Genomic DNA, 26,968 nt, shown 5'->3' with positions numbered 1-26,968 from the left:
AAAAATAAATCTCAATTTTAACATAGTCCCTGGCAATAAAACATTTAAAATATTCAGTTTTCATTTTCCAGATGAAAAACAAGCACCTGTCAAAAGTCACTGCCAAACAGTAATCACTTTAAGCAAGCAACTCCTACAGTGGTTCAATGTGAGCTTAAGTGGTCATTTAATGATCCATCATTTGGCTTCCTGGAGGTGTATGGAATGGGAGCTGCCTTCCCATAAAAAAGATAGCAAGCTGATTTGCTAGGCTTAATATGGACTAGTAGGGCTTGATATTTTTCTGTCATATGTGTACATATTTCTGGATCTTTATAACAATGTTGTAAGTAAAATTACCCTTTCCACATTTCAGGTGGAAAAATGAAGCCCAGAGAGGTTACGTAGCTTCCCAAGGTAACACAGCTGGCTCGTATCCAAATCAGAACCTGAATTTGGGTCTCTTGACTATTGGCGCAGTCTCTTTCTAGGATAAGGTACTGTCTCCTGTATAACTTGCCCTGGTTTAAATGTCTGCTTATTCTTCCCTATTTCCACTAAAAGTAGGATGCAATTTTTGTGCTTGAATTTATATACCATATTGCATCTCGAGGGGTAGGGTGGCATGCCATTGATCAGTTCCATTCCACCAGCTCACCTAATTAGAAGACCTTCTAATTCATTCATTCAACTAAGTATCTTTGCATATCTACTACATGCTGAGCACTAGATAGTCTAGAGACACTGTGAAGAGTACCCTCCCCTCAAAACACAAAACAAAACAAAACAAAACAAAACAGCAAATACCTTATATTCCAGACACATATACAACAATATGTGTATAGAGGCAGGCTGTGGTAAGTGTCAGCTATAACAGAGGCACATGAAAACACTAAGGAAGCACAAAGGGGAGACCGATTCTGACTGGTGAGGCAGAAAGATGATGAGTACTCACAACTGAGTACTTTATTTTGTGTAGTTCTGGATTAGTCTACTATTGCTATGATGATGTGGTATAAGAAACAATCCCAAAGTATCAGTGGCTTATTATAGCAAACATTTATTTCTTGCCTATAGATCTGTGGGTCTCTGGGGAAGCTCTGCCTTAAGCTACAGGTTAGGTTCAGGTAGCTCCATGTATCTCTCATTTTGGGACCCAGACAAACTGAAGGAGCAACAGCTATCTGTTGAAAACATACTCTTCTAATGGTATAGGGCGAGAGCACAAGACAGTATACCCACTTCTTTTTTTAATGTTTTTTTTGTGTTTTTGTGTTTTTTTTAATGTTTATTTTTGAGAAAGCACAAGCAGGGGAGGAGCAGAAAGAGGGGGAAAGAGGATCTGAAGCAGGCTCTGCGCTGACAGCAGCAAACCCAATGTGGGGCTTGAACTCACAAACTGGGAGATCATGACCTGAGCCGAAGTTGGATTCTCAGTTGACTGAGCCACCCAGGTGCCCTGAGCATACCCATTTCTAAATGGGAGAAATATGCCATCCTCTCTAACCTCTACTTGGAACGGCAACACTGGCACTTCTACCCATATTCCATTTATTCATAGCAAATCACATGGCCAAAGTCAAAGTCAATGGATGGAGTAGGGAGTATACCTTAGCCATAGGGAAGCTGAGAAAAGGGCAGTGAGTGAAGGAAAAATTAACAAATAATGCAACCTATCACATGTTCATTCATACGGTTTCTTGGGCTTCATCTACTTAATATAAATAAAGGCTTTCAATAAACAACAAAACAAGCAAATAAAAATGTCCTTCTTTCTCTTGAGCTCCTGTCTATTCCAGTGGAATGGTGGCCATGTTGTAAGAGGGATGAGGGAGGTACAGTAGGGCAGCAACATTTTGTTACACCATGGTGACTTTCACCTGCACAATGGCTACCCTAACAAGGAAAAGCTCTGTTCATCTCTCACTTTTGGGCTCTCCAGCACCTGACACAATGCTGGCACACAGAGAGTACCCAGAACATATTTGTCAAATGAATGGATCAGCAAAAGAACAAAACTGTCACGTTTACTGTTTTGATCACCCTGACCCTAGACTATGGTTCTGTTTTATTGATAGCTGATATATGTAAAACCTCAGTCAATAAATACTAACATATTCATATAACATAATACTATGTGGTCATTAAAAGTGATGTTGTAGAAGAATATGTAATGACTCTATGCTTTGGTAAAATAAATCTTATCTAGGGGCACCTGGGTAGCTCAGTCGGTTGGGCATCCAACTTGGGCTCAGGTCATAATCTCGCATCCCGTGAGTTTGAGCCCCGTGTCAGGCTCTGTGCTGACACCTCAGAGCCTGGAGCCTGGTTCGGATTCTGTGTCTCCCTCTCTCTCTGCCCCTCCCCCATCATGCTCTGTCTGTCTCTCTGCCAAAAATAAGTAAATATTAAAGAAAATTTAAAAAATATATATCTCATCTATATTTGAGTGGCTCTCATTTTCCTTTTTTGCTTGTTTTCATTTTCTGAAGTTTCTTTTTTTTTTTTTTTTTTTTTTTCAACGTTTTTTATTTATTTTTGGGACAGAGAGAGACAGAGCATGAACGGGGGAGGGGCAGAGAGAGAGGGAGACACAGAATCGGAAACAGGCTCCAGGCTCCGAGCCATCAGCCCAGAGCCTGACGCGGGGCTCGAACTCACGGACCGCGAGATCATGACCTGGCTGAAGTCGGACGCTTAACCGACTGCGCCACCCAGGCGCCCCCATTTTCTGAAGTTTCTACAATAAGCACATGCTTATTTTGCATAAAATTATTTTTAAAATAAGATTATTTAAAAAATAAGATATTACTATTTAAAAACTAAGATTAATGCCCTGAATCTCATATGAACAACATGCTCTAATTTTTGATGATATAGTCTGAAAAAGCACCACTGTTATGTAACATCTGTACCTTTGCCCTTATGCCAAATGTTCTAAAAAGGGAATCTAAGGGGGGGTGCCTGGGTGGCTCAGTTGGTTGAGCGTCTGACTTCGGCTCAGGTCATGATCTCATGGTTCGTGGGTTCGAGCCCCACATCCGGCTCTGTGCTGACACGCTCGGTGTCTGGAGCCTGCTTCTGATTCTGTGTCTTTCTCTCTCTCTGCTCTCCCCTGCTCACACTCTGTCTCTCTCGAAAATAAAATAAAATAAAACATTACAAAAAATATGTTTAAAAGGGAATCCAGGGATGGTAGTCAACTGAGCTTTGAGTTGAGTCTGTGTTTACATAAGAGAAATGTAAAAATTAGCCCAAAGTGAGTTACTTTTAGGCTTTTTGAAAAACAGTTACTAGTCAGCTGTTTGCCATCTTAGTGATACAACTTGGGACTGAGGAGGCCTGGGCCAGGATCTGCCACCCGTCAATCGTGGTAACATTGGACAAATCACCCAACTGTTCGAAACTAAATTTTCTCCAAGGGAAAGTGAAGTTGATTCATGCGGTGCATTAGGTTAGGTGGGTAGCACTAGACCCTCGTTTAATGATAATGTTGTTCTCATGAAGTAACAGAGTGGAAAAAGCTGTCGATTTTACTCTTATACAGAGAGGACTGCCTCCTCTTCCAACTAAAACCAGCATACAATGCAACTCTTGATCTCAGGGTTGTAAGTTCGAGTCCCGCGTTGAGTGTAGAGATTACTTAAAAATTAAATCTTTGAAAAATAATTAAAAAAAAAACCTGTGTGCTCATATTGAGGATTGGTATTGCCCATTCATCACTGATCAAACTTTGTATTAGTTGGGATAATGCTGGCTACTGTAACAGACCAAAATATATGGCCGAAAGAGAATATAAATTTACTTTCCATTCGTGTATAATCAATAGTCCATAGTATTTCTGGCCAGCAGGCAACTCTCTGCCACGTGGTAATTCAGGGATCCAGCTTCCATTTTGTAGTCTCCCGTTCCTCTAGCACACTGTTATCTGCACCAATTGGTAGAAGGGAAAAGAGAGTAAGGAGGAGGACATAACCCATTTCTTAAAAACCTTGGTCCATAAATAGCACGTGTCACGTCTGCTTGCATCCCACCAGCTACAAGTTAGTCAGATGGCTGTACCTGGTTGCAAGTGAGGTGGGAAAAGCAGAGGAGTTCCGGTCCGAGGAGAAGAGGAAGGAGATTGGGGTAAACAACTCTCAGTCTCTCCCACACATGCCTATTATATACGAGGCCCAGCACTAGTCAATGAGGATACTTGGATATGTAAGATACTTCTCCTGCCCTAGAGGAGCTCCCCATCTAGTGGGTGAGACTACACTACAGGTACAGATAACTACAGTGTAGTGTAGAATCTGCTATCCATGAGAGCAAAGCAATGAAGGCAAGCCAGTGCGAACATCGTACACATGTAATGGAGCAACTAACTCTGCCTGTAATGAAAGGGGGTCATGAAAGATCTTAATTATGCCAGTTCCATAAATGTTTACTGAAAAACTACTAAGAGCCGGGCACCTATTCAGTTCAGGTTGCTGGAGATACAGATACACTTCTAGCCCTCTAGGGGAGATGGATATACAACCAAATAAATTCAAATAAATAATTACCCACATAACTAGGAAATGGGAGAAGTATAGTGCACATGCTTGGTGAGTTAAATGCTTTGGATTTGGAGTCAGGCAGAGTTGGGTTTGAACTCTAGCTTTAACGCTGTCAGAGTCACTGTGTAACTCTGGGTGAATTTTCCAACTTCTCTGAGCCTTTGTTCCTCATTTTAAAACAAAAATAACAACTGCTGGTATGGCAGTATGTAGTCTCAGGAGCCAGAAAGCCAGGCTCTTCTACATACTAACTTTGTGATCTTGGAAATTGACTTAACCATACTGGACTTTAGTATCTTCATCTTTAGAAAAGGGAGGTTAGGGGCACCTGGGTGGCTCAGTCAGTGAAGTCAGTTAAGTCTGACTTCAGCTCAGGTCATGATCTTGCAGTCAATGGGTTCGAGCCCTGCATCGGACTCTGTGCTGACAGCTTAGAGCCTGGAGCCTGCTTCCGATTCTGTGTCTCCCTCTCTCTCTCTGCCCCTCCCCTGCTCATGCTCTGTCTCTCTCCCTCTCTCAAAAATAAATAAACATTATAACAATTACAATGGGGTGGTTAATAGTACCAAATACAGTGGTAGGTATACATGAATTCAGAGAATAGAAGTGCCTGATAAATGAAAATTGCTCAATATGTGTTAGGTCACATCACTACCTACCTCACAGTTTGAAATGGACACTAGGGGTGCCTGGGTGGCTCAGATGGTTAAGCGTCTGACTCTTGGTTTCAGTTCAGGTCATGATCTCATGGTTCTGTGAGTTCAAACCTTGCATCGGCCTCTATGCTGACAATGTGGAGCCTGCTTGGGATTCTCTCTCCCCAACTCCTTTCTGCCCCTCCCCCACTCATGCTGCCTGTCTCAAAAACAAATAAGTAAATAAATAAATAAATGGGGAAAAAAAGAAATGGACACTAAATGAGATAATGTTAGCACTTGGCAAATATTAAGTATTCAATCAATGGTCACAATTATTATTATAAGTGATGAGCTGGAGGTAGGATGACCACAGTGTGCTAAAAAGAAGCTGCTGAGAAACCAGAAGGAACAGAATAACTGAGGCAAGAATGCCTGGCCCGCAGGTTTATTCTCCACCCATCCCAAGACAGAGAAAGCAACAAAGGCCTGTGACGTTTGGAAAAACAGTGCTTTCAGTTTCGGGTGGAAGGCTATTCATTTTCTTATTTGCCTTCTCTGCCTTTTCCATTGGTGAGGGTTCTGAGAATATGCCATAAAATTTAGGTGAAGGAAGGAAAGCATAAATAATTTTCTCCAGTAATGTAGGAGAAAGGTCTCTCTAAACACAGCATTCATTGGTAAAAGTTTCCAGAACCTTCCAAAATCCTGTCTCCTTTTATAGCATCCCGCAAGTCCAAAGTAATGAAATAAAGGCATGGTAATAGGTAAACACAATTACAGCACCCGGATAGCTCCTTGGCAGGCAGGGGGTGTTTGAGAGCATTGGCTGGGGTCTCATTTTCCATAATCGAGCCCAGCCCTGCTGTGATCACTATAGTATTATGACCTATGGGGCAAAGACGGTACCATACGTGATATTTCATTTTTGGGTAGCTGGGGGTAGTAATGAACCAGTTGCAGTCAAGTGAATTAATCTCCCCAGCTATTCAAAAACGAAACTTCATGTACAGCAATTTGTTCTTCATTGCCTTTTCCCCCACTGTAGCCTTTTCAAATTACTCTTCCTACAGAATATGGAGAGAAAGAAAAAGAAAACTCAATGAAGAAAACATTTTAACCTTTGCTAAATGTTGATATCTTTCCTGATCGTCGATAATAATGGCAAACACATCCCATAGATATGCAGCTTAGAGTTCACACTGGTTCTATTGGCCTCATACCTGATTATGAATCTTAAAAAGTAGAATAAATATGTGAATAGCTGGTATAACATAGACTCCAGAGCCAATTTCATACAGTTTAAATTATCAATCGGTATTTATCCAAACTCCAAGGAGCACCCTAATCAATCTCACTCAGTAGAATCACTCAAACAATTATTGTGCATTTAATAAATAGAAGTTAATGATTAAAAACACATTATTGAGAATGAAAGACTCTGGCAAAGGTAGGTATAGACATATAACACAGCTGTTAATCCTCCATAAATTTGTTTTTAATAACACTGATGTTTTGGTTGCATATAATAACTATTTCATTAAATCTAAATTAAATGCATGGTTAAGCATATTTAAAACATGTAATGTGTTGCTAGCGTATTTCATTTTATGTTTCCACACAGTTCTAATAATTTTCCGAATTCAAATTGACTAGGTGTAGGGAAATCCCTGGTCATTGATATGATACCTTCCTTCTGATATCATTAAGGGCTCCAGAAATTTAATATCTCTGAGTTCTAAACACATCACTAGTCAATCAGTGTGCGGGAAAGACAATGTGTTTATCTGCTGGAAAGAAATGCTCATGGACCCAAGCGAAAGGGGAAAAATGCTTTTAAAAAATAGTAAAATATGCATTTTGCTTTCTTAAAAAATAAAGCAAAGAATCTAATACTAAAAAAGCTATCTTGGAATAACAATCCAGAGTGCGTTGTTGTGCATGGTTTTTCATTTATGGATAGCAGGAGACATTAATATACTTGCCTATGGCTTGTGCATTACTATTCCCAGCTATGCAGAAATGGAACGTGATTTACAGCAACACATTCTTTGTTGCTGTTCCAACATACCTATTGTCTTCCCTGCATTCTGACTGGCTGGCGGGCTGAGAGAGGGGATGGTGCTGGACTGCACTCAATCATTATGGGTGTCTACAAATAGAGTAGGTGTATGTGAACTGGGATTTTTCAGCTTTGTATACCCAGCAAGCCAATCAGAGCACAGAAAGAACAATAGCTGAAGGTTTTACTGCTCTTTAAGTTTCCCACTGATTCCCATTGCGACTGATTATATCACAGAAGTTATATAAAAATCACATTAAATGCCAACTAAATCAAGACTTTTCATATCTTTTTTTCAAAGCAATGAAATTCAGGACAAACACTATACTATGCATGAAGATCACCACCTAGAGATCTAAACTCTTCATTCCAGACGTCGTATTTGAAAATGGAACTAGAGAAAAGTGTAGTTTATTCATTTTGTTATTTTCTGTGGTGCTTGCACTGCTGTTTTGAAAGCCCACCATAGGAGAGCTCAATTAAGAGCCTTCATAATTTTCACCAGTTAACTTTGATTAAATAGGCTGTCTTGGAAGGGCATTCAGTAAATTTAGGCTATAAATTACCTGCATTGAATTTTCAACTTTGAAATTCTGAAATATTAGGGCATGGACAGGCCATTTCTTTCAGACGGCTTGTACTTTACCAGCTGATTTGGAATAGATGTACTTCATTTTATCAGAGCAAAGCACAGAGGCAAAAACTTCCTTCTGTGGGTTGGAACAACAGGTCCCTTGCAGCGTAGGTGGGTACAAAAGATACTCCTCTCCTTACTGTCAGCTGTATTAATACCAGCGTGGGATTGGAGGTTCCCTTTAACCACATCCCTTTAATTTACTCAGTTCTGGCTGGCTTTCCAGGTCATGTTAGTTGCCAAAGATTAGAGAAAGGGTGACGAGATGAATAGGTTCTCCCCAACATGCTGCTTCCTACCCAAGGACAAAATTCTTTACAAATAAGTGAGCCCTTCCCCACCGAGCAATTGGGGAAACCACACCTGTTTCAACTACAACCAGCAAACTGAGGAGTTGAACCCATTGAAAGAGATGGTTGGCCATAAGATGTTCACCTCGCTCCTTCTTTCATTGTATTTTTAAGGATGAGGCTGAAAATCCAGTAAGATCTGCAAGTGTCTACACTATAAATTCTATGGAGCATAATGGTGATGAGTTTTGGTTTCCTGCTATGTGACCTTAGGCAAGTTATATTGGCCTCAGAAACTCAGTTTTCCTTATTTCCTTAAATGGAATTAATAACAGTATTCATTTCATGAAGTTTTTGTGTAGATTCAATGAGATAGTGCATGTAAGGCAATGGATGATACAGGGCCTGGCATGTGTAATCATCAATAAATGTTAGGTCTTAATACTATTAACATTTTAGTAATATGTATTTACATTGTTTAAAAACACGCATGTTTACTCCTCTTTCTCAGTCTGACTTATTTCACACAGCATAATACCCTCTAGATCCATCCATGTTGTTGCAAATGGCGTATTACCCTTTTTTATGGCTGTGTAATATAATTACACTACAAGTGGAATCAAAAAAAACACCACCCCACAAATGAATAAACAAACAAACAAACAAAAAGCAGAATCAGACCTGTAAACACAGTGAATAAACTGATGTTTGCCAGAGGGGAGGAGGTTGGAGGGATGGGAAAAATGAGTGAAGGGGAGTGGGAGATTCAGGCTTCCAGGTACGGAATGAATACATCATGGGAATAAAGTCACAGCATAAGGAAGATAGTTAATGATATTGTAATAGTGTTTTATGGTGACAGATGGTAGCTACACTTGTGGGGAGCACAGCATAATGTATAAACTTGTCAAATCACTCTGTTGTACAACTGAAACTAATGGAACATTGTGTGTCAACCATGCTCAAAACCAAACCATACAAAATCAATAATTCGATGAGAACCAGAAAAAAGATGTATGTTTAATAAAAAGAGCCTGGAGTGGAGTGCCTGGGTGGCTCATTCGATTAAGCCGACTTCGGCTCAGGTCATGATTTCGAGGTTGGTGAGTCTGAGCCCTGCATCGGGCTCTGTGCTGACAGCTCACAGCGTGGAGCCTTCTCCGGATTCCGTGTCTCCCTCTCTCTCTGCCCCTCCCCTGCTCGCACTCTGTCTCTCTCTCTCCCTCAAAGTAAATAAACATTTTTTAAAAATTAAAAAAAAAAAACAACAGCTTAGGTGTGTAAGTGCTGCTTTTGACTTTTTAAACCTTTAATATCAGTTAATTAATTTTATCCAAACATCAATTTTGTAAGTTGGATGTAGAATTATTTTATCCTCCCTTGATTGCCAAGAGGGGTAAAATAAAGAAGGAATAAGTGGCTTGCCTAAGGCAGCACTAATGCAAGTACTAGAACCTATATCGTGACTCATTCACGTCCATAACATGAGTGGGGTTTCCTCTGCAATGCAGAACTGTTTGCAGGTTTCAGTTAAGGATTATGACAGTGGTGACAGTGGTGAAGGTGGAAACACGTTGGCTAGGGGAAGTGGCAGCAGTTATATAGACATGGCCAACTTTCACTTCCAAAAAAAAAAAAAAAATAGTGTCAGCAGCATTCACACTTCTGAATATATTAGGTTTGTAAATCCAGGGTGCAAATTGTTTGTAGAATCTCAATTAAAGCCCTTATAATATTGTCATTCGTAATCAGCTCACTATGAAAACAGGGCTTCCAGAGGGCACCAAAATCATTTGAACTTGCGATCTGTGATAGATTTGAATATTCAGATAAGGTCAGCGGTCAGAGCAGAGGCGACAGTTTTGGTCAATAAACAGGTTTACTGAGACAAAATCTTTTTGTCTACATGGGAATGGCTTAGAGAAATTGGTTCTCAAGGGGGAATCAAAAGATTAAATTCAGCTGCGTTGCCAATTTATTTGCAGGCCAAACAAGTGCGTGATGGAAATCTTTGTGGGGGAGGTACTGGCCCCGCAAGAAGCCCCTGTTGACAGAGCCAGAGGGGACTCTCAGGCAGCTGTCCAGACTACAGCGGAGACCGAGCTTGACAAAGGTCGAGTGGGTGGGGGTACAGAAAAAGCATCCCAGTGCCAGGCGGAGGCTATCCTATGTTAAGCCAGCCCAAGGGAGGGTGAAATCTCTGGGCTGCATTGTTTTGCATTGATCCCCCGCTCTCCTCTTCCCCACCCTTAAAATTGTGTCTTGGCCAACAAGCCGTTACAAACTTCTCTCTGGGAAGACACAGAGGAGACATTTCTCTCTGGTCTCATGCTAGGGAGATTTGTGTTTCTCCCCAGTGCCTAGTTTACCTTCAGGACTCTGTGAGCATTCACACTGTGCTCCCAAGAGCCGTAATTGTCTTCTTAGGCTACTTCAGGAGCCACTAAGACAGAGAGAGTGAAGGGAGAAGAGGAAATGGGCTCTGAGGCCTGGATTCATGCTTCTATCCAGGGCAGCTCCATTTTAATCTGTTTTCTGCATTTGCCTTACATTTTTTTTTAATGCTTATTTATTTTATTTTATTTTTTTGAGAGAGAGAGAGAGAGAGAGAGAGAGAGAGACAAAGCATGAGCGGGGGAGGGGCAGAGAGACAAGGAGTCACAGAATCCGAAGCAGGCTCCAGGCTCTGAGCTGTCAGCAGAGTCCCACGTGGGGCTCAAACTCACTAACAGTGAGATCATGACCCGAGCCGAAGTCAGACGCTTAACCGACTGAGCCACCCAGGCTCAGGTGCCCCTGCCTTAGATTATATTTGAAGGAAACATTCCTTGGCCAACAAGAAGGTTTGGAAACCACTGATCTCACATCCAGCTGCCTCTGTGGCCCTTAGAATAAATTCTAACCCAGAGACTGAATGGCCTGTCCTTGCCTGTCTCTTCAGTCTCATTGTGTGCCACTTAGGCTTCTTCTACACAGATCTTCTTTCAGGCCCTGAAGTAAACCACAGTCTTTTCCAAGGTTGCTGACTGGAATTCTCCTTTCTCAACCCTTTGCCTGTCTCTTCACTATGGAATCCATTGGGTTTATGTTCAGCTACAGACCACAGTGAAACTCAAAGAACAGTGGATTAAATAAGAGACACTTGTACGCCTCTTAAGCAGAAGAGTGGGATAGGGAACCTAGAGTTCATCTTGCCTCTCCAGAGTGTCATTTCAGTTTCCATGTTTGCTCTCTGCCATCCTCAACATATGCCCATCATCTTCAAGATCACTTCATAGTTCAAAAAGCTAATAGAGCTTCAGCAATCAGTGGGAGGAAGTGGGGAGTGCAAAAGGATGCTTCTCCTAGCCACGGCTGCTTCTCTAAACAGTTTCTGGAAGCTGACCCAGTATTTCAGTTTATGTTATTGGCCAGAATTTAGCCATGTGGTCACCTCCAGCTACAGGGAAGGTGGAAAATTAATGTTTTATTGGGGGAGCAATGTGCCTTGCTAAAGACTGAAGTTCTATTGTTAAAAAAAAATTGTTATTAAGAAAGAAGAGGAGGGGCACCTGGGTGGCTCAGTTGGTTAAGCATCTCTTGGTTTTGGCTCAGGTCATGATTTCACAGTTTGTGAGATAGAGTCCTGTATTGGGCTCTGTGCTCACAGCGCTGAGCCTACTTGGATTTTCTCTGCTTCTCTCCCTCTTTCAATGAAATAAAATAAAATAGGGGAAAATGGAAACAAGGAGGCAATTGAGGGAGGACTCAGGTTAAATTTCACTTCCCCCAGTCTAAAGTTTCATCTTCCCTAATATTCTCTCTTAGAATGCTATTTTTCCTTCATGGAGTTTTCATAATTTATTGCTATATGTCTAATTGTTTTTTAATATAACTTATTGTCAAATTGGCTTAATTTTTAAAATATAATTTATTGTCAAATTGGCTTACTATATGTCTAATTGGTAAAATTTGTCAGCATAGCTGGATGGCAAATTCTCCAAGGGGAAAAACTGAGTCACTTTTTATCCTATGCTGTATAATCAGTGTCCAACAAAGTGCCCTTCATTTAATATGTGAAATAAATATTTGGCATATAAGCAAATGAATGAGTGAATGATGTTTTCCTGATTATATTGGTTGTTAGAGAGTTCAGAGCCAAATTTGTGAATTAACTTCAAGAAATGTTCAGGAGTCCCTAGAGGGTGTTTATTTAGGGCACTAAGTTCACACTAGGCTCTCATTTTTTTACTCCTACTTTTGGTTTATTTTAATTTATTTAGTAAATTTGCCTACATTGCATGGATTATGTATTTTAGAGGCTCATCTTAATTCATTTAGAAATTAAGGAAAAGGGCATAGATAAATAAATAGTAAAGGATAGATAAAATTTAAGTATTCAGCAAGAATGCTATAAACAAAATTTTTTTAAGTGTGGGAGAAAAAAAGTCCAACAACAATAAAAGATAATAGACATCTCTTTCAGCATATTGCTTGATGGTCCCAGTTCTGGGATGCATTAATGTTAGTAAAAAATAATTAACTAGCCATAAAACAGGATGTTGTTTGAAAGTCACTAGTAAGCAGCAGGATCACATTTAGGAAGCTAAGGATGGTTAACCTTTGCCTGGGTTATAAAATGGCCCATTTGAGAACTGTTGTCACTGGATATATTACCTGGATATCAATTGGATTATTGAGTGAGAGGTTTTACATGATGTTTAGTATGATGATATATATCTGGTTACAAACTGTTTATGACAAGTGGAAAAGCCAATAAAAGATTAATGCAGACTTAAATAGATTTTTCTTCTTTACTTGAGTCGTGGTTAATTTATGCATCTATAACTCAGTACCTGTATATTTAAAAGAGATGCTAGTTTATTATTCGTAATGAAGACAGACGGCTGTTGAATATGTAAGTGAAATTGTAATGCTGACATTGGAGCTGCTTTTTAAAGGGGATTTTCAGTTCACTGAGATTTTTCATTGGAATTTTTATTTGGTGCAAACTTTGACAACTGAACCTTAGTTTAGTTTGGCAATGTTACAGATCACAAGAGAAGTCACTCTCATGAACTTGCGAGAAATTAAATTGCAAATAAATTGTATTTCCTTGAAATTGCAACTTCTCTTTGATTTGTCAGAAAATACACACCCTGGGGTAATCATTTTTCTTTAGATTTTTTTTTTTTTACCTAAAAGTAAGTTTTCCTTATTGTCTTTAAATTATTTCACTGATATTAGTTTGAAAGTCTGTGGACAGGGACATCTGTCTCTTAGGTTTCTTTTGCATTTCTCGTAGTGCTTAGCACATGTTAGGTGCATGGTAGTGGCTTGATAAATTCTTAGAGTTTGATTGAATTTCTTTCCTTCCTTCCTTTCTTTTTCCTCCCTCCCTCCTTTTTTTCCTCCTTCCTCCCAAGCCTTCCTCCCACCCTGCCTCCCTGCTTTCCTTCCTTCAACAAGCATTAATTGAGTAGCTACTATATTCTGGGCTCCTTGCAGGAAATTAGGATATGAAGATGAATAAGATGTGGGTCTCACCTCTTAGGTTAAATAAAAGTTGAGGAACTGGTATGTCATGATATGGATGATGGTGAGATCAGAACTGAAGCTTTCCTTGCCCAGTATGCATGACATGGTATCACTCTGTGAAAATTAAGGGGATTCAATGAGAAGACACTTTCCCACCATGGATGCTACCTCTTGGTGGTTAGCTGAGAGAAGCAATGTAGGGAAAATGACCTGTAAACTATAAAGTGCTGTACAAATATATAATTATCATAAGCTATGTCCATGTCAATCCTTCCCACCATGAAATTATTAGCAGGTACTTTATCTTATTCACCTCTGCATTTTCAGCACATTACAGGCATACATATTAAGTACTCAATAAGTATAAGCTTGGGTAAAATATTGATTTATTTTTTTACTATTATAATCATCAGTACCCATGAGGTTTAACTTGTATCTTGCTGTTTTGTTTTATCAGGGTACCAATTTAAGAAACCCAAGGTTTTTTTTTTTTTTTTTTAAGTTTTTGTTTTAATTCTAGTTAACATACATTTTAGGTGTACAATATAGTGATTCAGCACTTTTTTTAAAAGTTTTTATTTATTTATTTGAGAGAGACAGAGATAGTGTGAGTGGGGAAGGGGCTGAGAGAAAGAGGGGAGAGAGAATTCCAAGCAGGCTCTGAGCTGCCAGCTCAAAGCAGGAGGGGGGGCTCAAACTCACAAAACCGTGAGATCATGACCTGAGCCGAAAAATGAGTCAGACGCTACACCAACTGTGCCATCCAGGCACCCTATCAACACTTGTATACATCACCGGGTGCTCATCACCACAAGTGCACTCTTTAATCCCCATGACCTATTTAACCCAAGCCCCCATTCCCCTCACACCATCTATTTGTTCTCTACAGTTAAGAATCTGTAAGAAACTCAAGGTTATCCTCAATTTGTGAGTGCTGATTACCCTGGGGTGCCCACTGGAACTAAACCTATAGGGGTTTAGTGAAAGTTCCTTTGCCCTTCACTTGAACCCTAGCTCAGAGGTAGAGAAAACAGACTATAAACAAAACACAACAAAACAAACACAAATACAATAGAAACCACTTGTGGTTGACTAGACTTGGTCAGAGCTGATGAAAACTATTAGGCCACTTAATTCTGTGATTTCACCTCCTTTCAAATTTATGAGCTATTACAGTTTTCCATATAACATCAAGCTTCATTGTATTTACATGGAAAATGGGGCTATAAAAGGAAAATACCTGCCTTCATTTTGAATTCTTCAAAGCCCTACGGTCTCGTCACAGGGCTCCTATTTGGTGTTGCTTGATCAGATGATCTTTCCTCATATGAACTGTGGACAGGCACAGTGGTAGATGCTTTATACACATGATCTTCTTAATTTAATCCTGTAGAAACGCTTGTGAGGTTGGTATTATTATCGTGCCATTTTACAGATGAAAACACTGAGGCTCAAAAAGGCTTGCACAGGGTTATAAAGCACTTTAACCGTATAAGTAGAATTGAAATCTCTGTCTCTGAAACCAGATTCTTTATTATCATTATTTTAACATATGCTTTTTTGTCTTGTTTTTTTTTTTTTTTTTGCTTTCTTATTTCTTATTAAAATTTTCATCTCAGCTTTTACTTCGACTATTTACAAGCATACAAAAAATTTTCAGGGTAAAGTAATGGGCATCCATAGCTCCTCCATGTAAATAAAGAACATTTTACCACATTTGCTCTCTCTCTTTACATGCATACGCGTGTGCTTATACACACACACACACTTCTCACTTTTTTCCTGAGTCATTTGAATGTAATTGTGGAGATGATGATGACACTTCATCCCTAAATATTTCAGCAGGCAACTCTCAGGAGGAAGGACATTCTTTCATATAACTCACAATAACAATACCATCATCCTAGCTAAAAAAAATGTTTAAGTGACAGAAATTTCATAATATCATTTAACATCCAGTCCATGTTAAAATCTCTCCAACTCTAAAATGTCTTTTATGTCTGTAAAACATGTGTTTGTACCTATTACACTATGTTGTCCCTTAGATTTGGCCTTCCAGGGATTTCCAAGGAAACAAGGCCAAAGCCACACCATGGGCAGGTTGTTAGGTGATGATAGATTCCTACCTCTTAGTCCAAGGGCCTTCTCCTCTTCTTTCTCCTTCTTTTCCTCCCTCTCCTTCATTTCTTTTTGGCTTTATTCTACCTAATTTTTGATAGCATCTAAAATATCAAATAATACTTATTCATGAAATACTACTTGAGATGCTTTTTATGCCTGCATTTAAAAAAAATATTATTTTCCTTATGAAAATCATACATTCTAATTGGAGAAAATTTAGAAAACTCATAAAGTAGAAGGAACTACTTTTTAAAAATCTATTATATTTCTTCCATCCATACCTAATCACATATGCATTTGCTTCCAGTTTTTTCTGTGCACAGAATGCTTTAAAAACAATTATGATAATATACACATATAATTTTGCACTGTTCTTTTTTTCCCTTCTAAATATTGAAACAAACATACTTATTGCATAGTGGTTAATAACGCGAATTTGGGGATGCGTGGGTTGCTCATTTGATTGAGCATCTGACTCTTGATTTTGGTTCAGGTCATGATCCCAGGGTTATGGGACTGAGCCCCGCATTGGGCTCTGCTCTGAGCATAGAGCCTGCTTAAGATTCTCTCTCCCTCTTTCTCTACCCCTCTTCTGGTTGTGCTCTCTCTCTCTCTCTCTCTCAAATAAGTAAATAAAAAAGAACATGGGTTTGAAGTCAGACAGTAGGGATGCTGCTTATTACTAGCTGTGTGACCCTGGGTAATCATAGAACTCATTACCCAAATGGGAATACATGAGAGTAAAAGGGGGTGCTGCTCATAATTAGTTCAAGACATCAGATACAAGGTAAGATTGTCCAAGAATTTATGGTTATCCCATTTTGGCAAGTTGCCCAATGCTTAAGGCTCAGTTTCCTCATCTAACAAAAGACTATGACACTCAAATGCAATAATTGAAAAAGAGCGTAGCTTAGTGAGTGTGCAATAAATGTTAGCTATTATTTTGGTCTTTATAAACATCATCTTTTACGGTGATGCAATACTCCTCTAGAAGATGCATCACAGGGGGCACCTGGGTGGCTCAGTCAGTTGAGCATCAACTCTTTTTTTTTTTTTTTTTTTTTTTTTTTTGAGAGAGAGAGAGAGAGAGAGAGAGAGAGAGAGAGAGAGAGAGAATGAGTGAGGGAAGTCCAGAGAGAGAGGGAGACAGAATCTGAAGCAGACTCCAGGCTCTGAGCTATCAGTATGGAGCCTGATGTGGGGCTCAAACTCATGAACCACAAGATCATGACCTGAGCTGAAGTCGGATACTTAACCAACAGAGCCACCCGGGCACCCAGAGTGGCTGACTTTTGATTTCAGCTCAGGTCATGATCCTGAGGGTTGTGGAATCATTGAGTCCAATGTCAGGCTCTGTGCTGAATGTGGACCCTGCTTGAGATTCTCTCTCTCTCTTTCTCTCTCTCTCTCTTTCTCTCCCTTCCTCCCTCTCTTAAAAAAAATAAAAGATACATCACAGTTCATGTCCTATTTGGGGGCATCTTTTGCAGGGTTCTGGAGCTTCTCCCTCTACTCCTATCTCCAGTTCCCCACATTCCCCTAACTGACAGATTGAGCCCAGGATCTTGCTCCCCATTGGTCATCACTGAGACTCTTGTGATATACCCACTTGTAATAGGGATGGCCTTGGTTTATCCCCATTTCAGAGTACAAATCCTGAGTCATACCTTTAGAAAATGATGGAGTAGACAGACAAGTCTCCTCTGTTTATCCCCATGCTTATCACAATTTCTATCTATTCAGAAGTCTTGTGATAATGGTAATTACTTCAAAGAAAATGCCACAACAAAGAAGACAATCACAAACAACTTTTTTTCAGAGAGAATCACAAAAATTACTACTCTGTACAAAGGCTTTCATAAGCAAGGCAAGGGCATAATAGAATGAGAGATAGAGTGGCACTCAGGATTCCCTACTAATCTACTCTTTCCCCTAAAGAAATCAGTTCCAGGGGTCCAGAGAATGGAATCTATGTTCAACAGCCAGACCTCTGAGATTAACCTTTTACACTCCTCGTCCAGTCACCAATGACTCCCGCAGAAACAAGGTTCATCACCTGTTGCTGGGTCCCTTCCTGAAAGAGGGGTTGTCAGTAAGACTTCTCTCTTTAAAACTACACACATACTATATCTATGCGCACACACATATCTATATAATACATATATATCTTTACACACACATATATACACATACACATACAACATCTACACACATCACACAGTATCTTTGACAAATCTTTCTATATTTACAAAATATAAAATCCTAGAGGGCAGAGATGATATTATAATCATCATTTTATCTCCATTGCCTGAGCCAAGACATGACACTGAATATCCTCAATAAATATTTGTCAAATAATGAATGCATCAGTGAAGAAAGGAAGGAAAGAACCTGTCTGAGGATGGACACCTTTACTAAGATCTTCCAGCTGGTTATGATCATGTTGATGATGACCATGGTGCTTTTAATCAGAGAATACTGTTTGGAAAACAACAGGATTCAGTGTCCTCTTTTCCCATTGGGATAAACTGTGTTCTACAAATGCCATTCCAAATACAGCACATGATGCATAACCAATACTAACACATGCCATTTGAAGCTTTAACAAGACAGTCCTCCTTCAAATTTATAACAGTCTATGTTTAAAAACCTGACAAAACCAAAATGTGTTCTCCATAAATTATAGTGGCACCATTCCTGCTGCTGAAGTGAAGGTTGTGTCAGCATTTCCATTATTCTGTGGATCGCTGTGTTTCAGGGCTTTAGTTCTTGGCTATAAAAATGTACCTTGGGTTTAAAACTGGCAAGGAACACCTCAGCCTTGGAACAAATTTGTTTCACCAAATTTTGAGAGCAAAGCCTATTTGTTTATTTCCCCCTTTGTCAATGACTTCAACGAAGAGAAAACATCCATGAATTTAATTTCCAATTTCATCTCTTTTTTTCTTTTTTAAAGACTGATAGTTTTAGATCTTTACTGAACAATGGTAAAGTCTTGTTTTTGGAGTTGGGGAAAAATTTAGTAAGGTTTCTTTTTAAAGAAAGACATTGTTCTGGAACAAGCCACCCCGTTCCTCCTCATTCTGATTTCATTAAGAAGGGTTAACAATGGCTTTATTTTGACATGGGCAAATCAGATGGTTACGGTTGGTGGTGAAATTTGATTATCTGATTAGGTTAATAACCTCTCAACAACAGACTTTATTCTGCAGCTATTTGTTAGGTATAATTTCCCACTGGCTTCCTGGAGAAATCATTTAGTATAACTTCATACAGTTAATTACATTTCTTTACTTTCATTTAAGCAAGTATTTATTTGTGGTCCCTTGGGCAAGTAACATTTTTCAGTATGGTTCTTGCTAGTGTTATCAGAAAGTCAATTTTTAAAAAGGGAGCTACAACTACCAATATAGTGACATAAAACATTTAAATGGCTTTAAGGTTCTGATGCTCACCCACATGAGCTATAGCTTCCCCTAAAATCAGAAGTTACTTATCTCAAGTTTTATTGATTCTTGAGTTTTACATGTAGATGCATGTGTATACTTTCACCTTAATTACATTGTTTGGCTTTTCTCAGTAAACCCCTGTGCTACCCAATCACAGGGCAGGGTGGGAAAGGACAGAACTTATCCCCAGCAGTTAAGGAGGACTTCCCAAAGAAGGCAATACCTGAGCAGAACCCCAAAGCTTGCTTAGGAGATAGCTAGGCTTTGGAATGGAAAAATGCATCTTAAATGAAGAAGACAGGAGATACTCTTTTTTTTTTTTTTAATTTTTTCATGTTTATTTATTTTGAGAGAGAAAGAGAGCACAAGCATGGAAGGGGCAGAGAGAGAGAGAGAGATAGAGAAAGAGAGAGAAAGAATCCCAAGCAGGCTCCACACTGTCAGCGCAGAGCCCGATGTGGGGCTCAAACTCACGAATTGCGAGATCCTGACCTGAACTGAAACTAAGAGCTGGGTGCTTAACCTACTGAGCCACACAAGCACCCTGACTGGAGACACTCTTAAATAAAAGGTCAAAAAAGTGTCACGAAGTAATTTATTTTCTAGGTTGAAGCAAAACATAGTTTTGAGGTGGAAAGGAATATGCAAATTCATGGTTTTCTATGGAACCACTAGAATGAATATTGTTTTTTAAAATCAGGACTTCTGTGCTGCTGAGATTATTATGGAAGCAACAGTAGCAGGTGGCCTGGCCATGTAAGGATTCTCACTCTCAGCAGAGAATGTTGCTGCCACTCAAAGTCACCAGGGGCTGGAAGAGCTCCTGCTGAGACCCACATCATCTAACAACACACATGCTTAGAACAGGGAAATGTGCATTTTCAAGAGAGGGAGAGACAAACCTTTTGTTTAGCTAATTGGCATGACAGAGTGTGGGATACATGTGCTCCTGGAAGAAAGGTGTCAGGTGTCTGGGGCCCCAAATCCTCAGCCCAGGTGATCCATCAGAGGACGGTCTCAGTGGCAGCTATTTTTATCAGGGAAGGGGTGCTAATATTTCCTTTGCATTTAAAAAATAAGAGAAATTGTGTTGAATTGGGAAAAGTTTGCTAGAAGTTTCAAAAGGGACTATATGCAATATATACATGATATTACAATGTATAAAATCATAGTAAAGCAAAGGTCTCAAGAGGATTAAGCTGTTCAAATCAGGACAACTATAGTGTCCTTAGCACCACCTTCCAAAGTATAATGTGGGATGATTTCTCACGCCAAGTTCTGGAGGGTTGAATAATAAGGGACGGATGGTAATCACCACCTGGGAAAGGAACTGAGACAACAAATGTAAAAAGTTTAGCAGGTGCTCCCCACAAAGGAGAAGAGTCAATGAGAGCTGTGTTCTCTCTGACCAGCACTGATAAGGGCTGACAGCCCCAGGCTGTCTTGCCACTCCCCCATGAGAGGTGAGAGGGCCTGAGAAAGGGAGCCAGCTGCTTTCACTTGCTCCCAGGCCTCACCGTTCCAGAGTGGCCAAGCCCACTTCTTGAAATAATCAGCTGCCAGACCTCTGGGGTAGCAGGAAAGGGAGAGGCCTCCTGGCCCCATATTCGAGGAGCTGTGTCACTGACCTGACCACTAGGAGGCAGTATCACATTGTCTAATCTACTGGTGGCCTCACCCAGGTGTCTTGGGTAACTTCTAAAAAGAATCTGCTCAGGGTCCAAGAGTAACCCACCACTTCGCTTCATCATAGATAAAGAGTTTGCTTTCAAATTTTGACTCTACCACTTACTATCTGTAGGATCCTGGGAAAGTCCCTAAACTTTGTGGGCCTCAGTTACCTCATCTGTAGAATGGGGAGAGTGATATCTGCCCCTCAGGGTTGTTGTGAGAATTAGAAATGATAGCCAGCACTCAACAGGCCCTTGGTAAATAACAGCTATTTTTATGTGTGAAATGGACCGTCCCATCAATGTCCCTAAATCCTCTCCACCCACACACCACTTGGGCAGATAAAATCCAGTTTGGACAGCTCAGGGGAAAACAGAGTTGGAAACATGAGCCCCTGTTAAGAAGCCCCCAGCTGCTCACTTTGGAACACGCTGAAAGAGATGGAGGGAAGCAGCAGGGGGCTCCATGCCAACCGCCTGGCAGGACCCCGCCTGAAGAATAGCGATCTCTGCCCTCCTTTGGAAAATAGAATTGTGTGTCCTTAATCCCCTCTGTGGGAGAAGGCACGAGAATTGGGCCCAGAGGAGAACGTGAGTCTTGGGTTCTCTGCTGAGTCTCTGAACAACCAAGTGTCTCTCAGGAGTGGAGGAGGGGAGCGGGAGACCTTTGAAGAGAAAGATCCAGAGGGTGTATGTAGGTGGCCATTTGACCGCTTCTCCCTAAGGTCAGCCGCCTGAGGCTGTCCACACTGGCAGCTGCTGCTCTGCTGTCTAACAAGTGTTAGGGCCCAAAGAGACCAGAAGACACTCCGGCCTAATGGTGCCCACAGATGAATTCTATCTGACCTGTGTTTCCAGACTTTGTTACAGCTAGGGCTCCACATCAGGATCTGGAAGACAGCCTGTGCCTCGCTTTGCCTTTCAAAACACTACTGATTTCAAATCCCAAACCCAGACTCTAAAGAAACAAGAAATGCAGTGTTTCATATCCTGGTCTCTGAAGGACAAGAGGTGTCCAGAGGACAGTGGCATGGAAGGTGAGTGAGCCAGCCCTCCCACCCACTACAGGCACCAACATTTTAGAGATCAGGAATTTCACAGAAAAATCTAGATTTTTCAGCTTTTCTTGATGCTGCACTGGGCTGTGCCTTTGGACAGGGATTTGCTCCCCTGTGTCCCATCGGCCCCACCTGCTAGGCTTTTGCTAGGCCCTTGAAGGCAATGGAGTTTGAAAACCCCACCTTAGAGACTGTCCGGGCCCCCAGACGCTGCAGATTGCCTGGTCTGACTTCCCACCTTACAGATAAAGAAAGGTGAAGGGACATGCTCTGGGTCCCAGGGCCCATAGGTGGCAGACGGGAGTGTGGAGCTCATGCTTCCAAATCCCTGGCGCCCTCCTGTTTCACCATGTTGTTCTGCCTTCACTCCATGTTACAGAAACCATGGTCTGCATCAGGGAGACTGAGTGTAGAACTGAATGCACCTTCTTTCCCATCAAGCTTGGCAAGACTAACCTTTGGGATGGCTACACAGTATCCAATCGGTGGTCCTGAGTTTTCAAACAACAGTTTAATTATGTTCTTTATTCTCTGGCTTAAAAGGCAGGGAAGAGTGTAACATATTCCCCACAAAACCATTAACATTTACGAAAAAAGTTTTAATGCTATCAGGAAAATTAGGCTCTCTAGAATGATTCACTCCCTGAGAGCTTTAGATGGCCAAGGTTTGACTAAAATTACACGTATCTGGAGAGCACCTTTAATTTACCCAAAGCATCTTCATGGGTAGCAGTGGATTGAGATCTTTTTTATTTTTTTATTTTTGTGTTTAAATCATGTAATTCTCCTTCAAATGAGATCTTACTTGAAAACCCAATGTATAAAAGAGATCAAAGCAGAGCATTCTGGGTGAAGCTGGGCTGGGGGACTTTGGATCCTGCCCATGTATCCTATCTCTTCCGTAACCCACCAGTACCCACCTTTGGAGGCACTGCCACCCAGACAGGCCAGGGCTTCTTAATGTTTGCTCTCTTTCATCAGTTACAGGATTACCAGGCATGTCAGGTAAAATGCAGATTCCCCAACCCCATACTGACACAGGGATTTAGAACCTCTTAGTGGAGGCCATGGAACCTGCATTTTAACAAGCCCCCTCGGGGGGATTTTTACGTGCCCTGAAGCTTGAGAAACTCCATCCTGGGGTTCCAGGGAACACCATTTGTAAATGCATTCATTCTCTTTATATCAGTCCCGTGACAGGTTGAGCAGGTGTTGTTGCCTTGATTTTACAGTTGACATTAGACTTGCCCAAGCTTGCACACCAGCCCCACGTTCTTCCATCAGACAGCCCTTTCTGTATAGACAGGGTTGAGGTAAGCCTGTAGTGCTGTGAGTCCAGGTCCACATTCTATCAAGGGTGGTAATTCCACACACCCTCCCCCCACCCCCCCACAAACGCCCCGCGGGCGATACCGCTAACTTGTCTTCAGCCTTTTCCCTGCCCTTCTCAGGGAAAGGGAGATGTGTTACACAAAGGATAGGGCTTGTCAGCCAGATGGCTCGGGATTTGAATTCTGACCCTTCTGTTTACCAGTCAAAAGGCTCAGTTGTAAGCATTGGAAAGGATTGTAAATGGCCCTGTAGGGTGTCTAATGCCCAGTGCTTCATAAAATGGGAGCTGTTATTCCTGCTGCTCTTAAAGGGTGACCTCCTGCGCAGAGGGGCTCACTGAGGCAGTCACCTCTAGCACCGCTCTGGGTCGGAGCGTGTGTGAGCAGACTAGGTCGTCCGCAGCAGCAAGGCCTCGCCCGCCGGCGGTGTAAACACTCGGCGGGACGCCTGGGGTCCTGCCTGCACCGCTAACCCACATGTCCCCGGTCTAGGGTGCAGTTTTCTAGGAGAAAGCGCGGTCTCCGAGAACCGAAGGGGGATTAGTTTTCCTCCGGCGGTTTCGACCTCCGCCCTCCCCCAGGGAGACCTTTGTTTTGTAGATGGCTCTTTTCCCTCGAAGCTTCTTCAGACGGAATCTCTGTAGCCTGTTGAAAAGAGCTTCTCCAGCGGGAAGGGAATCCCCAATGCCTCTGCATGGCCCCAGGCGGCAGAGTCAATGGGACCCAGGTTCACGCCTGTCTTTCTACTTCCCCTAATCCCCTCTGAGGAGGTGGCCCAGCCCCTGCCTCGTGGTCCCTAGCAGAATGCTAACTATGGAAGGCTCAGGGCAGTGGTCCAAGCGGCTTCTACAGCCCCGTGGCCACACTCCTTGCAATTGCATCCTCACTAGTTCAGAGCAGTGCGGAAACCTTTTGGATGGACAGCATGGGCTGGAGGACAGGTGTCTGCGTCTGAGACCTGGTCAGAAGATGTCTAAGATAGCAGTGCTCAGAGAGTAGGCCACTCCCAGACTTTAGAGACATTTGGGCCAGTGGGAACCTGAGAGAAAAGCCATTTCCTGAAAAAGGGGGGGCCTTCTGGCTACCAGTCAAGAGAGGGCCTGACTGGAAGGAGGGGAGAAAAAAGGGAGATGGCCCTGAGGGCCCCCTTGTCCATTGGGGGTGGGGGTGGGGGGTCAGGCTTGTCCCTGTAACAGGAAACTGACCAGGCACTTTCTTACTCTCTGTCTGGAGGAGTGTGGCCTGGCACCTGTTGGGATCACCTCTCCAGTCCTCCACCCCCACATGTACCCACTGCTTCCCTCATCAAATCTCCAACAGTGCCCTTCTCTTCTTTCTGTCACCTCCACCTTCCTTTTCCTCGAGAACTCAACCCATTCATTGAACTCAGCCTCTGGGGTGACCCCACAGGAAGCAAAGCCCTCTCTTATCCCTGCTCTTAACCTCTTCCCTGTTCCTAGCACTCTTCCAAGTTATAGCCTGTTTACGTTGTTTTGGAACTCTTTTTATGTGTGTCTGTTGATCATCCTATACTGAACTTCTGACCTTATTATTTCTGTATTTCCAGTGTCTACTATAGAGCCTGGCACACAGGAGGAACTTGGTATGTTTGATGGATTGTGTGTGTGGTGGAACGTCTTGAGGGCAAAGGCAGTGTGGAATTTCAAAAATTTCAAGAGGAGCAAGAGTTGGACATTGATTTTTGTCATGTAAAATCCATGTGAACATATTCTTCCACCATTAATACTGACATCCTAATCTGTTATTATTCTCCTGTCTCCATCTTTTTTTTTTAACAGGCCTGGCAACCAAATGAGGTGAAGTGACTGCTTGTAAGCAGCAGCCTCAGGATTTGAACCTGGGTTAGTCTGAACCCAGAATCTAAGTTAGTAACTGCTGCTCTGCTAAACTCTTCTGATTAGGGTGGTATTTTATTAGAGGTCCAACTATTCTCGGTTATTTAGAATGATTATATTTTCTTTGAAACAAATTAAGGTGCTTTTTGTTGTTGTTGATATGGTAACTCTATGTGACACTTGGGAAATCCAATCGTGAAAACCCATGTCTGTGGAAATTCGTGACTCTTTGAAGTTAGATGGATGTGGATTCAAGTTGTGGCTTGCGAGTTCTATGATCTCTGGCAAGCCCTTTGCCCCTCAGTCTTTTTATCTATAGAATTGGTACAATAGTACCCCCCCTTGTTGGACTACAGGCAGGATTTGAGATCATAAATACAGAACACTTGGAATGCTCTCCATTAATAGCAGCTTTTGTTATTATCAGCAGGACTCAGATCATTTCTCAAAAAGTCTCTGGTGAATCCTTCCTCTTTTTGTGAAGCGGAAAGTTTGTTTCTACAGTTTGTGGTCACTGCTTTCGAGGCAGGCTGCAGAGGAGACTGGCCACTGGCCCCCAGCTTCTCTGTTATAGCATTTTCTCTCCTCTCTAACACAACAGGCTGCATGAGCCAGAGGCGGGCAAGACCATCATCTTCCACATTTGTCATCAGACTTGATGGATAGTATTCCCAAGTTAATGCCATAAATGCTGTTTGGAAATTACAAGTCTATGCTGCTGGTGGTCCAGCCAAAAAAAGAATTAATTTATAATCATGAATATAAATTTCATAGATAGTATTATTGTCATGCAGGGTTTGAGTTATGGTACGTATGGGGAGTGGCTTGTAGAACAGAAAACTATGTCGCTATAACTCAGTGTAATTCCAATGACAATAGTTATATCTATCACTTTGTTATAAATCAATCGATATCCTGTATTAAGTGAACAGGCCTTACCTCCCCAACCGCACAGGGTGGGTTGTTGAAGGTGTGGCCGGTGCTGACTCATGTCGATGGGAAGGCAGAGAAGAGATGCTTCGGGAAATTCTTCATGAACTCCAAACGGCTTGGTCCACTGGACAACGTGACCCTAGCTATAAGCATTAAAAAAAATAAATGACATACCCAGGGCTTTAAAGATACGCCTTTTGCTTGCATTTTGTCTAAAAGGACTGCTTTCAGAATGGGGAATTATTTACTAATTGCAGACAGGACTCTGATTGAAACAGCATCAATCCCGGAAGAGCCGGTGTGCATTTGAAGGCCTCTCTAAATGCCATGAATTAGGTAGTATATCTTTCCTGTTAATCTATATTGGTTCCCTCCCAAAGGCAATTGACCCTGGGGAAAGGTAAAACAGAAAGAATCTGAGTACCACTGAGCCAGCATGTAACTGGCTTTGAAAGTGCACTGCTGGGGAGGAGAATGCCGAAATATCACAGGGAGCAGTAGCTTGAGGAGAAAAGAAGATGGTTTGAAGTCAGTGGAAAGTAATTTTGCCAAGTGCAGAGTTATCTAGTTAACCTATTGTTCAACATAATGAAAAAGCAGGGCTATTCTGGAGTGTGTTACAGTATGTAGTTTGTCAATTACCCAATAAGGGGGCAGTGTTCATTCAGCCAGAATTGAGGGCATTACCCATACTATTTTATTACTATTAAGCCTCAACTTGGCATATTTTTATATAGACTATAGGGTGTTTAATAGCCATGCAAAACTAGGGCTTTCTTCATCCTTTCTGGCCTAAGTCCATTGTCAGTGGGCTACATTAGATTTTGTCCATGCAATTAGGGTATTACAATATGCAGTATTTACACTTATAAAGTGATGCTCCCTTAAAAAT

The sequence above is a fragment of the Panthera pardus genome, unplaced genomic scaffold (genome assembly GCF_024362965.1).
Source record: "Panthera pardus isolate Hobbes unplaced genomic scaffold, ASM2436296v1 HiC_scaffold_11, whole genome shotgun sequence".
In the NCBI taxonomy this organism is placed as follows: domain Eukaryota; kingdom Metazoa; phylum Chordata; class Mammalia; order Carnivora; family Felidae; genus Panthera; species Panthera pardus.
The sequence above is the reverse complement of the archived record's forward strand: the minus strand, read 5'-3'. Positions refer to the sequence as shown.